The 11,642-nt window shown below is 38.5% G+C and overlaps 1 non-coding gene across 1 annotated transcript; it reads right to left on the bottom strand.

The window, feature by feature from the left end:
- Nucleotides 1-1,479: 1,479 nt before the first annotated feature.
- Nucleotides 1,480-1,598, bottom strand: LOC120610573 (5S ribosomal RNA). The gene has a single exon (XR_005654957.1). It is a non-coding gene; the product is annotated as a 5S ribosomal RNA (ribosomal RNA).
- Between the last annotated feature and the right edge of the window lie 10,044 nt (nt 1,599-11,642).

Genomic DNA, 11,642 nt, shown 5'->3' on the forward strand with positions numbered 1-11,642 from the left:
TTTGTAAGGATGATCTTACTACATCCCTCTTCCACTTTTGCAACAACTATTCTAAATCTCTGCTCTACCTCTAGTTCTTTTTCTACACATCCCGCCTCACCAGTGCTCTTGGGCCCTACTTCACCAAGAAAATAGAAGCCATCAGGTGGGATCCTCTTTAACTCTCTGCCACCAAAAATAGGCATCTTCTATCCACCTTCATACTACTTTTCTTTTTTCCTGTGACAGTGGAAAAGGATCTCTTAAGTAGCTATTTCACTGAGTGGGGACCTTACAGAATGACCTGGAGAACTGTCCAATATCTTACACCTAGTAAAAGGCAACCACAAAATTTGAACTTAGGTCTCCTGATTTTTGGTCCCAATGCCCTTTTCTTTTTTCATTTTTAATAGATTTTGTGTTTTTTGAGAGTAATTGAAGGTTTACAGTAAAATTGAGAGGAAGATACAGAGATTTCTCACATGCGTCATCTCTCCCATTATCAACATGACTCACTCGAGGGGTATCTTTTTTTATTTATCTATCTATTTATTTATATCAAGGATGAACCTTTATTGACAAGTCATAATTACTCGGTCTATAATTTACTTAAGAGTTCATACTTGGTATTGTATGTACAATGAGTTTTGGAAATGTGTAATGACATATATTTATCATTAAAACATTATACAGAGTATTTTTACTGCCCTAGAAATCCTCTGTGCTCTGCTTATTCATCTAATCCCCACCCCCACCTCCTGGTAACCACTGCTCTTTTATTGTCTTCATAATTTTGCCTTTTCCAGAATGTCATATAATTGAAATTATAGTATGTAGCCTTCTCAGATTGGCTTCTTTCATTTAGAAGTATGCATTTAAGTTTCCTCTATCTCTTTTCATGGCTTGATAGCTCATTTCTTTTTAGTGCTGAATAATATTCCATTGTACCACAATTTATCCATTTACCTACTGAAGAGCATCTTGGTTGCTTCAAAGCTTGGCAGTTATAAACAAAAGCATTATAAATGTCTGTGCAGTAGATTGTATGGACATAAGCTTTCAAAACCTTTGGGTAAATAACAAAGATCATGATTGCAGGATTATGCGGTAAGAGTATGCTTAGTTTTGTAAGAAACTACGTGTCCATCTTCCAATGTGGCTGGGCCATTTTGCATTCCTACCATCAATTAATAAGAGTTTCTGTTTCTCCATATCCTTGTGTCAACATTTGTTGTTGTCAGTGTTCTGGATTTTGGCCATTCTAATAGGTGTGTAGTGATATCTTGTTGTTTTAATTTACATTTCCCTGATGACATATGATGCGAAACATCTTTTCACGTGCTTATTTGCTATCCGTGTATCTTTTCTGGTGAGCTCTCTGTTAAGATCTCTGGCCCATTTTAAAATCATATTGTTTGTTTTCTTATCATTGAATTTTAAGAGCTCTTTGTATATATTTTTTATTTTTCATTATTTTTTATTTTATTTTATTACTATTTATGCCTACAGCACCTGGTCTTCCTAGGTGATCTCCCACCCAAGTACTAACCAGGCCCCACCCTGCTTAGCTTCTGAGATCAGACGGGATCGGGCTTGTTCAGGGTGGTATGGCCACAGACCATGGACCGTGGCTCCACTGGGGTGTGAGCCCAGGACCTTCTGCATATAAAGCACACGTGCTAACTGCTACACTATGGAACCATGTCCTGTATATTTTAAATAAGAGTCCTTTATCAGATGTGTCTTTTGCAAACATTTTTTCCCAGTCTGTGGCTTGTCTTCTAAAACTCTCTTGATATTGTCTTTCACAGAGCAGAAGTTTTTAATTTTAATGAAGCTCAGTTTATCAATTATTTTTTTCTTCATGAATTGTATCTTTGGTATTGTAGCTAAAAAGGTGCCACCATACCCAAAGTTATCTAGGTTCTCTCCTATATTATCTCTCAGGAATTTTATAATTATATTTTACATTTAGATCTATAATCCATTTTGAGTTAATTTTTGTGAAGGGTATAAGGTCTTTTTTTTTTTTTTTTATGTGGATGTTATGTTGTTCCAGTACCATTTGTTGAAAAGATGATTGTTTGTCCATTGTATTGCCTTTGCTCCTTTATCAAAGATCAGTTGACTATAGTTATGTGGGTCTATTTCTGGGCTCTCTATTCTGTTCCATTGATCCACATGTCTGTTCTTTTGCCAATATCACACCGTCTTTATTACTGTAGTTTTATAGTAAGCCTTGAAGTCATGTAGTGTCAGTTCTCCAGCTTTGTTCTTCTCTTTCAATATTGCGTTGGCTATTCAAGGTCTTTTACTTCTCTATATAAACTTTAGAATCAGGTTGTTGATATCCATAAAATAATTTGCTAGGGTGTTGACTGGGATTGCATCGAATCTATAAAATAAGTTGTGGCGAGATGGGGACTGACAACTTGACACTACTGAGTCTTCCTACCTACGATTACTTCTCTATTTATTCTTCTTTGACTTTATTCATCAGAGTTTTGTATTTTCTCCATATGGACCTTCTATATCTTTTGTTAGAGCTATACCTAAGTATTTTAGTTTGGGTGCTAATGTAAATGGTATTATGCTTTTAATTTCAAATTCTATCTATTCATTTTTTATATAAAAGAAGGCAATTGACTTTTGTATGTGAACTTTGTATACTGCAATCTCTTATTAGTTCCAGGAGCCCTTTTCTTAGCTCTTTTGGATTTTTGACATAGACCATTATGTCGTTTACTAACAAATAATTTTATTTCTTCCTTCCTAATCTGTATATCCTTTTCTTTCCTTATTGCATTAGTATTGTATTCAGTATAATGTTGAAAGAAATGGTGAGAGGGTGCATCCTTGTATTGTACCAATGCCCTTTCCACTGCATCGTAGTGCCTTTTAGTCTTTTAAATTAGGTAAGCAAGTATTTTATTTTAAAATGTTTATAGTGAACATGTCTGTCAAGCATCATTTCCTCCTTACCTATTTCCAACAGCCCTGAATTTCTGTTTGGTGATCCATATGGTTCTAGGGAATCTGACTGCACCTCCAGCTCTAGCTATGGAGAAATGAACTAGTAGCAACCCCTAGCCATGGTGATTGGTTCAGAAGTAAGCCTGTATCTTAAGCTAGTCCAATCGGAGTGGCACACAGATGCTTTATCTCCTTCTGTATGATATATGGTATGATATAAAAATGAGAAGCCTGGAGCCGCTGCAGCCATTTTGCCATTATGAGGGAAGTCGATCAGGGACTGAAGCTAAACACAGAAATAGACCAAACACAGATATTTACAGAAAATAAAGCCAGGGCCCTGAATAAGCCATAACCAGACATTCTTAGTTATGTCAGCCATATATTCCTGTTATCATTTAAGCCCCTTTGAGTTTGGTTTTCTGTAACCTGTAACATAAAGCATAATTGACTGATATAGCTTTTTTCTAAGCAATATATATATTTTAAAATAACTTGAAAATTCTGAGAAATAGACATATAAAAAATGAATACCATCTATAATTCTACTACCCAGAATAATTGCTATTAACATTTTGGGGATTCCTTTCTTGTTTTTATTGAGGAGAAAGTAGAAATTAAAATTTTTATTATACAAAGTTTTATATCCAGATTTTTTCCTGAACATTATATTATGTGAAAATTTACATGTCCCTATGTGATCATTAAAAAATATTTTTAAATGGCAACATGTTTCAACCATTTATATTTATTTTCAAAGCTGCCAAGATTGAATTTAACATTATTTAGGTTTATGTTTTATATATTTCTTTGTGATTTCTTATGATTTAATTTTTTTATCACTCGTGTTATATAAAATAGTTTTAGATTTAGTTTTCATTAAACAAACATTTATTGAGCTCGTACTACATGCCAGTGATAGGTTCTGGGGCCAATGAGTAAAAACCAACAGCAGTTCCTGCCCTCACGGGGCTCAGTCTGGTGCAAAAGGCAGGGATTAATGAGAAATTCACAGAGGAATGCATTATTGCACATTTTGCTTATGCTAGAGGAAAGAATCGCACGCTGTTAGAATGGTGTGGGCTACATCCAGACCTGAGGACAAACAAGAAGGACAGGGCGTAAAGTGAAGGGAAGAGTTCCATGAAGAAACAATGTCTGAGTGGATGAGGCAAAGATAGTTGGAGTGAGTGAGGGAGCTTTGGGTAGGGGAGCCCCTTCTCTGCAGAAGAGAAAAAATGGGTGAGAATGGATAAAGGCCATGCGTCAGGAGGACTCAGCACATTTTAGGGCACGAAGGTTGGAATGCAGAGAATGAGAGGAGAGTACTGAGTGAAGTCGATAGAAGGGCAAGGACCAGGCCAGAGAAGACCTTCTCCTTTCTCTTTAAAAGAATATTTTCCACTTTTTCTCTTGAGACAAATGGGAAGTCATTGAAGAGTTTTGATGGAGGGGATGATAGCATAGACCTGTGGCTTGCAGAGCTCACTTGAGACAAGGATGAGTGGGAGGATGCCAGCTGGGACGTTCCCACAGCCACGAGCCATGAGAGAGTCTCGGGCAGCTGATTTGGGTTCATTGTCCTGGAGCTGGAGGGAGAAGTGGATGAAAAGGAAGTACTCTGAGTACGGCTCATTGGGAGGTGAAATGTGGAGAGTGAGAGAGACATCTTGTTTCTGGCTTTGTGCACATGGATGGAGATGGCGCTCTGAGAGAGAGGATCACACAGACAGTGTGGGGCTGGGAGAGGCTGAGGAGATGAGAGGTGTGACGTGGAGTGGGCTGTGGGGGCCTGCAGCTCACAGGAAAGGTCCAGGCTGGAGAAACACATTTGTAAATCACCAAAGACAAGATGGAAATTGTAGTCATGGGCATGGAGGAAATTGTCCTTCAAGGAGACTAAGAACAAGATTCAGAAGAACTAACTTTTCATGGCTGGACAGGCAGCTTAACATCTGATGTACTTGAAAGGGGCAGTAAAGAAGCCAGAGAAAAAGCTGAGCTGTGTGGAGTCTCAGCTTCTAAAGGATGAGAGCAAGGCAAGAAATGCAGCATCATAAGTATCTAGAGCTTCACAGAGGTCAGAGAGGATGAAGACTGAAAGTGTCTATTACAAGGGTTTCTAACCCCCGGGACCAATACGGGTCCAGGTCCGTGGTCTGTTAGGAATCAGGCTTCACAGCAGGTGAGTGGTGGGAAAGTGAGCAAAGCTTCACCTGTATTTGCGGCCGCTCCCCAGCGTTAGCATCATCACCTCAGCTCCACCTCAGATCATCAGGCATTAGATTCTCACAGGAGCACCAGTCTCTGGTGCTAGAAGGGTTGGGGACCACTGGGATTCAGTGGCATTTGGGCCTTTGGCAACTTTGGCAAGAAGTATTTACGAGAAGTGATGGAGCAGAAACCTGATTGCTGTGGTTTATAAGAGGTTAGGAGAAAAGGGGATAGAGACAGGTTTTGTGAAAAACTTCTAGGAATTTGCTGAGAAGGGAGCAGAGAATTAGGGCCAACATACTTCTCGATCTTGTCTGTACACCAGAATTATGTGAGGCACTTTTAAAAATCCCAGTGCCAAGGCCATAGTCCAGACCAATTAAATCAGAACCTCTGGGAGTTGGACCCAAGCCCTGAGAAAGTTTACAAAGATTCTAATGCACAACCAAGAGAGACAACCACCTGGTCAGAAGATGTAGGGTTGGAAATATATACAAGTAACTTTAAGAATTGCAGGGACTTGAACATGTTTAATTGTGGATGTTAGAGGTCTAGGCGGGTGGGAAGAGAAGGCACAGTTGATTGTAGGAAATACTGGATTGTGGAGGAGAGAAAGGCCTCGGGAAGCAGTGATTTAAAAGGAATGTACTATGCTTTTAACTACACTGTTGGTTACCTTGACATTTTCAAAAAAATACTTTAATCTACATTTCTTTAGTTATCCAAAGTCAAGAGTAAAGTTGCTTTTTGAATCATTTCCTATAGAAGATAATGCAGTTAAGCCATTTTTACTTTTTCATAAACGTTTTTCCTTTTCCTGAGTTTTTGATTCAGATACTGGTTGCAAAATACTTGTATTTTACACACTGTGTATTCTTTTTCTAAAGCCACTTTTGAACTTCTGGTTTAATTTTGTAACCATGGTTTAAGGCAATTATTTAAGTTTAACTCTAGATGTGATTCATTTAAAATGCTGCCTGCCGATATGATGACACCATGACATCTCAAGTCTTGGGTTCTGAAATTCCTCCCTTGGGTATGTGTGTTCAAAAGAGGTATACAGTATTATAGTTTCTGAACTCTTGAAGAACTGATGATGTTTTCTTATTACCTTCACAAGTGAAAGAAAACGTCAAAGAGTATATAATTTTTAAATTTCAATATTCTCTATAAACACTCTACCAATCTAATTTCCTGTTCCATTATAGGTAGCATGGATTTCTACCTGCATTCTTGTAGGGCATTTTCCTGTTATCCTTATCTTTACAATAAATTTCTGGAATGTAGCTATTTATAGTTGATTTAGCCAGGGACATGGTGAACATTTTTGGTCTCAAGGACATTTTTTTCCTTGTTCTTTAGTTATAATTCTGATTATTACTCTGGGTTAAGTAACTTTGGTTTATTCCTCAAGGACATTCTCATGCTTATACAGTTGACTCTTTGAACAACACAGGAATAAGGGGTGCCAAACCCCACACAGTTGAAAATTCACCGATAACTTTTGACTCCTCCCAAACTTAACTACTAATAGCCTACTGTTGATCAGAAGTCTTACTGATAACATAACAGTGATTAATAGATTTTTTTTATATTATATATATTATATACTGTATTCTTATAATAAAGTAAGCTAGGATAAATTAAATGTTATTAATAAAATCATAAAGAAGATAAAATACATTTATAGTACTCTATATATTTATTTTAAAAAATCCACATGTAAGTGAATCCCTTCAGTATAAATTCGTGTTGTTCAAGAGTCAGCTGTACTAGAACTTCATTCTTTGTCTTCCATATCTGGTATCTTTTCTCTGTTTTCATTTGCATTCTGGAAGAAATTTCAAGTTTATTCTCCAATTACCAGTTGGTTTTTCTGCAATTTCAATTCTACTTTTTCCTGCTTTCAATGTATACTTTTTATTAGCTTATAATCTGCCATGATTTTACTTACTCCTTTTTTATCTTTTTGTAGTTCTCTCTCTCTCTCTCTCCTTCTTTCTCTCTATTTTTCGCTCTCTCCCTCTCCCTCTCCTTCTTTCTCTCTCTCTCTCTCTCTCCTTTCTTTTATTTTTTTATTATATCCTGTCTCTCTTTAAGCTTTTTGTTACTATTTCAAAGAGGCCATATCTTTTTATTGAAACTGCTATTTTAAAGGTCAAGTCTAATATTTTCCAGAGTCTTTAAGATGATGTCTCCTTTCTCATGCTTTTCAATTTTTTTATAAGACCCATAGCTAACCAAACAAAATGTTTGCAAATATTCCAAGTGTGCAGATTGCCCATATATACTCTCTGTATTTTGGAGCACGTGTTAAATTGTCTTTTTATTTCAACAGGTATATGTCAGGTTGATATACATTCAGACAGGCCTTAGCTAAATTCTGAATGTTTGGCAAGTCTTCATCTTAGCTCATTCTGTTGGCATGAGAGCATCTTCTACTACCTTTAGTTTACTCTTCTCAATCAAGCTGACCATATAAGCTACATGAAAAGTTATAAATCCAGCATTGGTGGCAATAGGGAACTGCCTTGCTTTTGTCCCTCTACATTTCCTTACTGAGCTTTCCTTCTGATGCTCATGCCTCACAGGAGGCAATGCATTGCTTCCAGTCTCTTGCACTCTGCTTCTGTGTAGTTTTATTCTTGGATTTGCAAGTCTCTAATTAGTTAGGGAAGCAGGTACTGATGTAAATGTGAGAGAAGGATGGGAGAATGGCACACTCGGGGATGGAAGTGCCCTCACTACGAGGAGAGCTGACTGGTTTCCCCCACTGGTGCTGACCTTGTAGCCCTGAAGAAAAGCAGATTTTTCCTTGTTCCTCACACCATTGACTGCTTTTGTCATCAGGTTCTGCTAGACTTCTACTCAGTGGGAAGTCCTCTGTCAATAGTCTCAATTTTTGGTATTGTGAATTCTTGTCTTTTTTCATCTTAATAAGAATGTTAAATGAGAGGCTGGCAGGGTCTTAAATGGCGAATTTAAATTGAGGCCAGATGTCATTTCTTACTTTTATTTTAAGACTGAGTGATCATACCATAGAAAGAAATCCTAATCAATTCAGATGAAAGCCTTTGGCAAAGATGAGGAAATGGTGAGAACCAGCCTAACGCTATGCAGCAGGTGCCTGGTGGATGTGGAGCCTTCGGCGTGGGGTGAACGTTCCTTTTTGTTGCATCTGAAGGTCCAGACATTTGCCTCATAGCCTGCATTGGTGTCTCTTCTCTTGGGGATTCTGGGGTCTCCTACACCTCCTAAAACTGTTCTTTTCCTTTTAGTAGGGTGTTTAAAATGTGCTTAAAAATTAGTGCTGCAGAATCTAATTACATGGGAAGATAAAGGAGAAGGTGCTGGCTGACTGAGATTTTTGGGTGTGACCTTGTAAGACAGATGGGTGCCCCCTGGACATTGCATAGACCTATGGCTCCCTGATAGAAATGCCATGGGCTAACAGAGGGGAAGAGTTTGGAGGTCTTGCTAGAGTATTGGCTAGCAGCACATAATGTATTTGGAAGTCAGAGGTCATTCCATTCTTTGAATAGTAGCCTATCATTACTGAGAACCTACCATATGTCAGTCACGGAATAGTTATTGGAGGTACAACAGTGAACATGACACATTCTCTGCCCTTAAGCAGCTTGTAGTTAATGGGTAGAGAGACAAGTAACAGGAAATTCTATGTGGTAAGACCTGAAATTGAGGTAAGTCCATGGTACTATGAGAGAGCACAAAGGAAGGGACAATTTGACTCACCTCAGAAGATCAAGGAAGACTTCCCTAAGGAAGTGATGCATGAACTCTAGAAGGAAAAGAGAATTAATATTTTTAAAAAATTCCATTATAGAATATATTCCTGAGTTGAAAGAAGATATAAATCTATAAAAGCAAAGGGGGCACCAAGATACAGTCAATTTGATTTTATAAAAGTACACATGTGTGCAGTGAGCAGCACAGACTCCGGAGCCACAGCACTTGGACTTGAAACCTGGCTCTCCAACATATGAGCTGTTTGAATTTAGGCCACACGTTTAACCTCTGAGCTTCAGTGTTCTCACCTGTAAAATGGAAAGAACAATAATATTCACTTCAAAATGTTACTTTGAGGATTAAATGAGTTAATACATGAAAATTGTCTAGAGCAGTGCCCAGTACAGGGTGAGCCTTCAATAAATATTGGTTGCTGATGGGCATGTTCTTGTAAAATTATAGACCTTTGAAGTAAAGGGGAAGTCTCTTGAATTTCCAGATAAAAAGAACACATGATATATAAATGAGAAGTAATTAGACTAGCACATGCCTCTTCTCTGCAACAGTGGAAGCTAAGAGATGGCTAAATGATCCAACAACCAATGACTCTAAACAGAAACCAAATGGCTTGTCTGGAAATGTATAATTAGTGCTAAATAACAATTCTTAAAACAAAGATATAGACCATATAGATTGGAAGAGAAATTCTAATCATTTTCTAAAATTACATAATTTCAACAAAATGACCTAGTGAAATGAGGAAGGAAAAACATTGTAGTGATCACTGTATTATTAAGTGGGGCTAATATTTGATTTAATTTAACAAGTACTAATAAAATGTCTGTCTTGTGCCAGGTGGATAGAAGGCAAATCATGTCTATCGTGTGCCAGGCATGGTGTTTAGCTGTGGATATCAGACTAAACAGGACTTGACTTCTGCCTGATTTGAATTTATAGAGTAAGGGATTGAGATAAGTAATCAGGTGACTACGGAACAGTATACTTTATAACATGGTTCTGGAAGCTGTGGGAACATGTAGGAGGGGGTCCCTTCTCCAGCCTTGGGCAGTAAGAAATTATTTTCTAAAAAAGTAGAGTTGAAACTGTGATAGAGACTCTTTCCTTATAGAGAGGACTGAGAAATCAAGATTTATTCAGATTATCGTGGCATCAGATGGTGTTTGCTTGAAATACTAGGTATTTAAGAAAAAAGCAGTGGGGTGGGGTACTTATACATCTAGATAATTGTCTCAGCAATCCTCTTTGTGGTGACAGCAGTGCTGACTGCCAGGACCACAGACTGTGGGTTCCCCATTTGTGGAGGTCAGCTACATTATTTTGAGGATCATTTGGTGTCCGGTTTGTCTTAGCTTATGCCCAACCAAGCACCATCTCTGGATTTACAGAGTACTGATTTATCTTCTGAAACATTCCTTCCCCCTCCATACACTTCCTCACAAGTTTCCTGTTTCCATCAGAACTGACATATATCTTATGAAGACTTTTGGCTCATGGATGAAGCATGAGCAACAGGAGAGTCAAATTGCACTGGACACTCCCTATAGGAGCTTTTTTTCCCTCCCCTTTCTTGCTTCCTTCCTTCTTTTCCCTTATCTCTCCTCTCTGTTCCCCACTTGCCTCAAATTCTCAGACTTCTTCTGTGGTTTCCAAATGAGGATTTCAGAGACATCGAGATTCACGGCCTCTAGGGCAGAGGCCCTCATGGGCCCACTTCAGCTTTGGATAAAGCAGTTATTTTAGTACAATCATTCAAGCCTTACAAAATCTATAGGTAATTTAAAAGCCCCCAAATCTCCCTTCTGCCCTACAAATATATCCCTCTGGCAGAGGAATCGATATTTCGCAACCCATTTCACAACACTCGCTCACTGAGATTAAGGCTACAAAGACTGCTGAAATTTCAGAGATTAAATAAGAGGAGGTAAATATTAGTCACTGACACCACAGTGTGAATTAGCTTCTCTGCAGCCCTGGAATCCTGGAGGCATGAGACCCAAAAACATGTGATTTTTATAGGAGGTGGAGAATGGGGATATTACCTGAGGGATGGAGGTGTATGCCACAGTAGAAGGTCCCTGTTGACATGTGTTTTGAGCACCTGGAAATGGGAACGGCCCACTTTTCTCTTTTTTCTTTCTTTCTTTCTTTCTTTCTTTCTTTCTTTCTTCTTTCTTCTTCTTTTCTTTCTTTTCTTTTCTTTCTTTCTTTCTTTCTTTCTTTCTCTTCTTTCTTTTTCTCTCTTTCTTCTTTCTTTTTCTCTTCTCTCTCTCTCCCCTCCCCCTCCTTATTTCTTTGCTCGTTCATCTATCCATTAAACAAGAATTGTAAGTGCCTAACACAGCCAGATGGTGTTATTTCTACATTTTGAGGATTCAAGGATGAGCACTGCCCACGAGAAACTCAGTGTTGTGGGAAGGACAGAAGAAACAGATAACCCTACTGTACAGTAAAAAGTATTACAAGAGCTGCAGACATACCCCAGGACATTTAAGTGGAAAACTGAAGGTGAGTAAAGATTTTCCAGAAAGACTTGCTAGGGGAGGGACTCTGGCTGAAGCCATATGGGAGCCTGATACCTGGGTCCAGGTGTAGCTTTTGTGAGAGAGTGGTGGGAGAAGCAGCATGTGAGGGCCTCTGGGTACCACGCTGGGTCTCGTCACTGTCTTAGGGTGGCGGAGACACTGATGGGTTAAAGCAGAGTGCACAGG

Source organism: Pteropus medius, unplaced genomic scaffold (genome assembly GCF_902729225.1).
Source record: "Pteropus medius unplaced genomic scaffold, Ma_sr-lr_union100, whole genome shotgun sequence".
Taxonomy (NCBI): Eukaryota; Metazoa; Chordata; class Mammalia; order Chiroptera; family Pteropodidae; genus Pteropus; species Pteropus medius.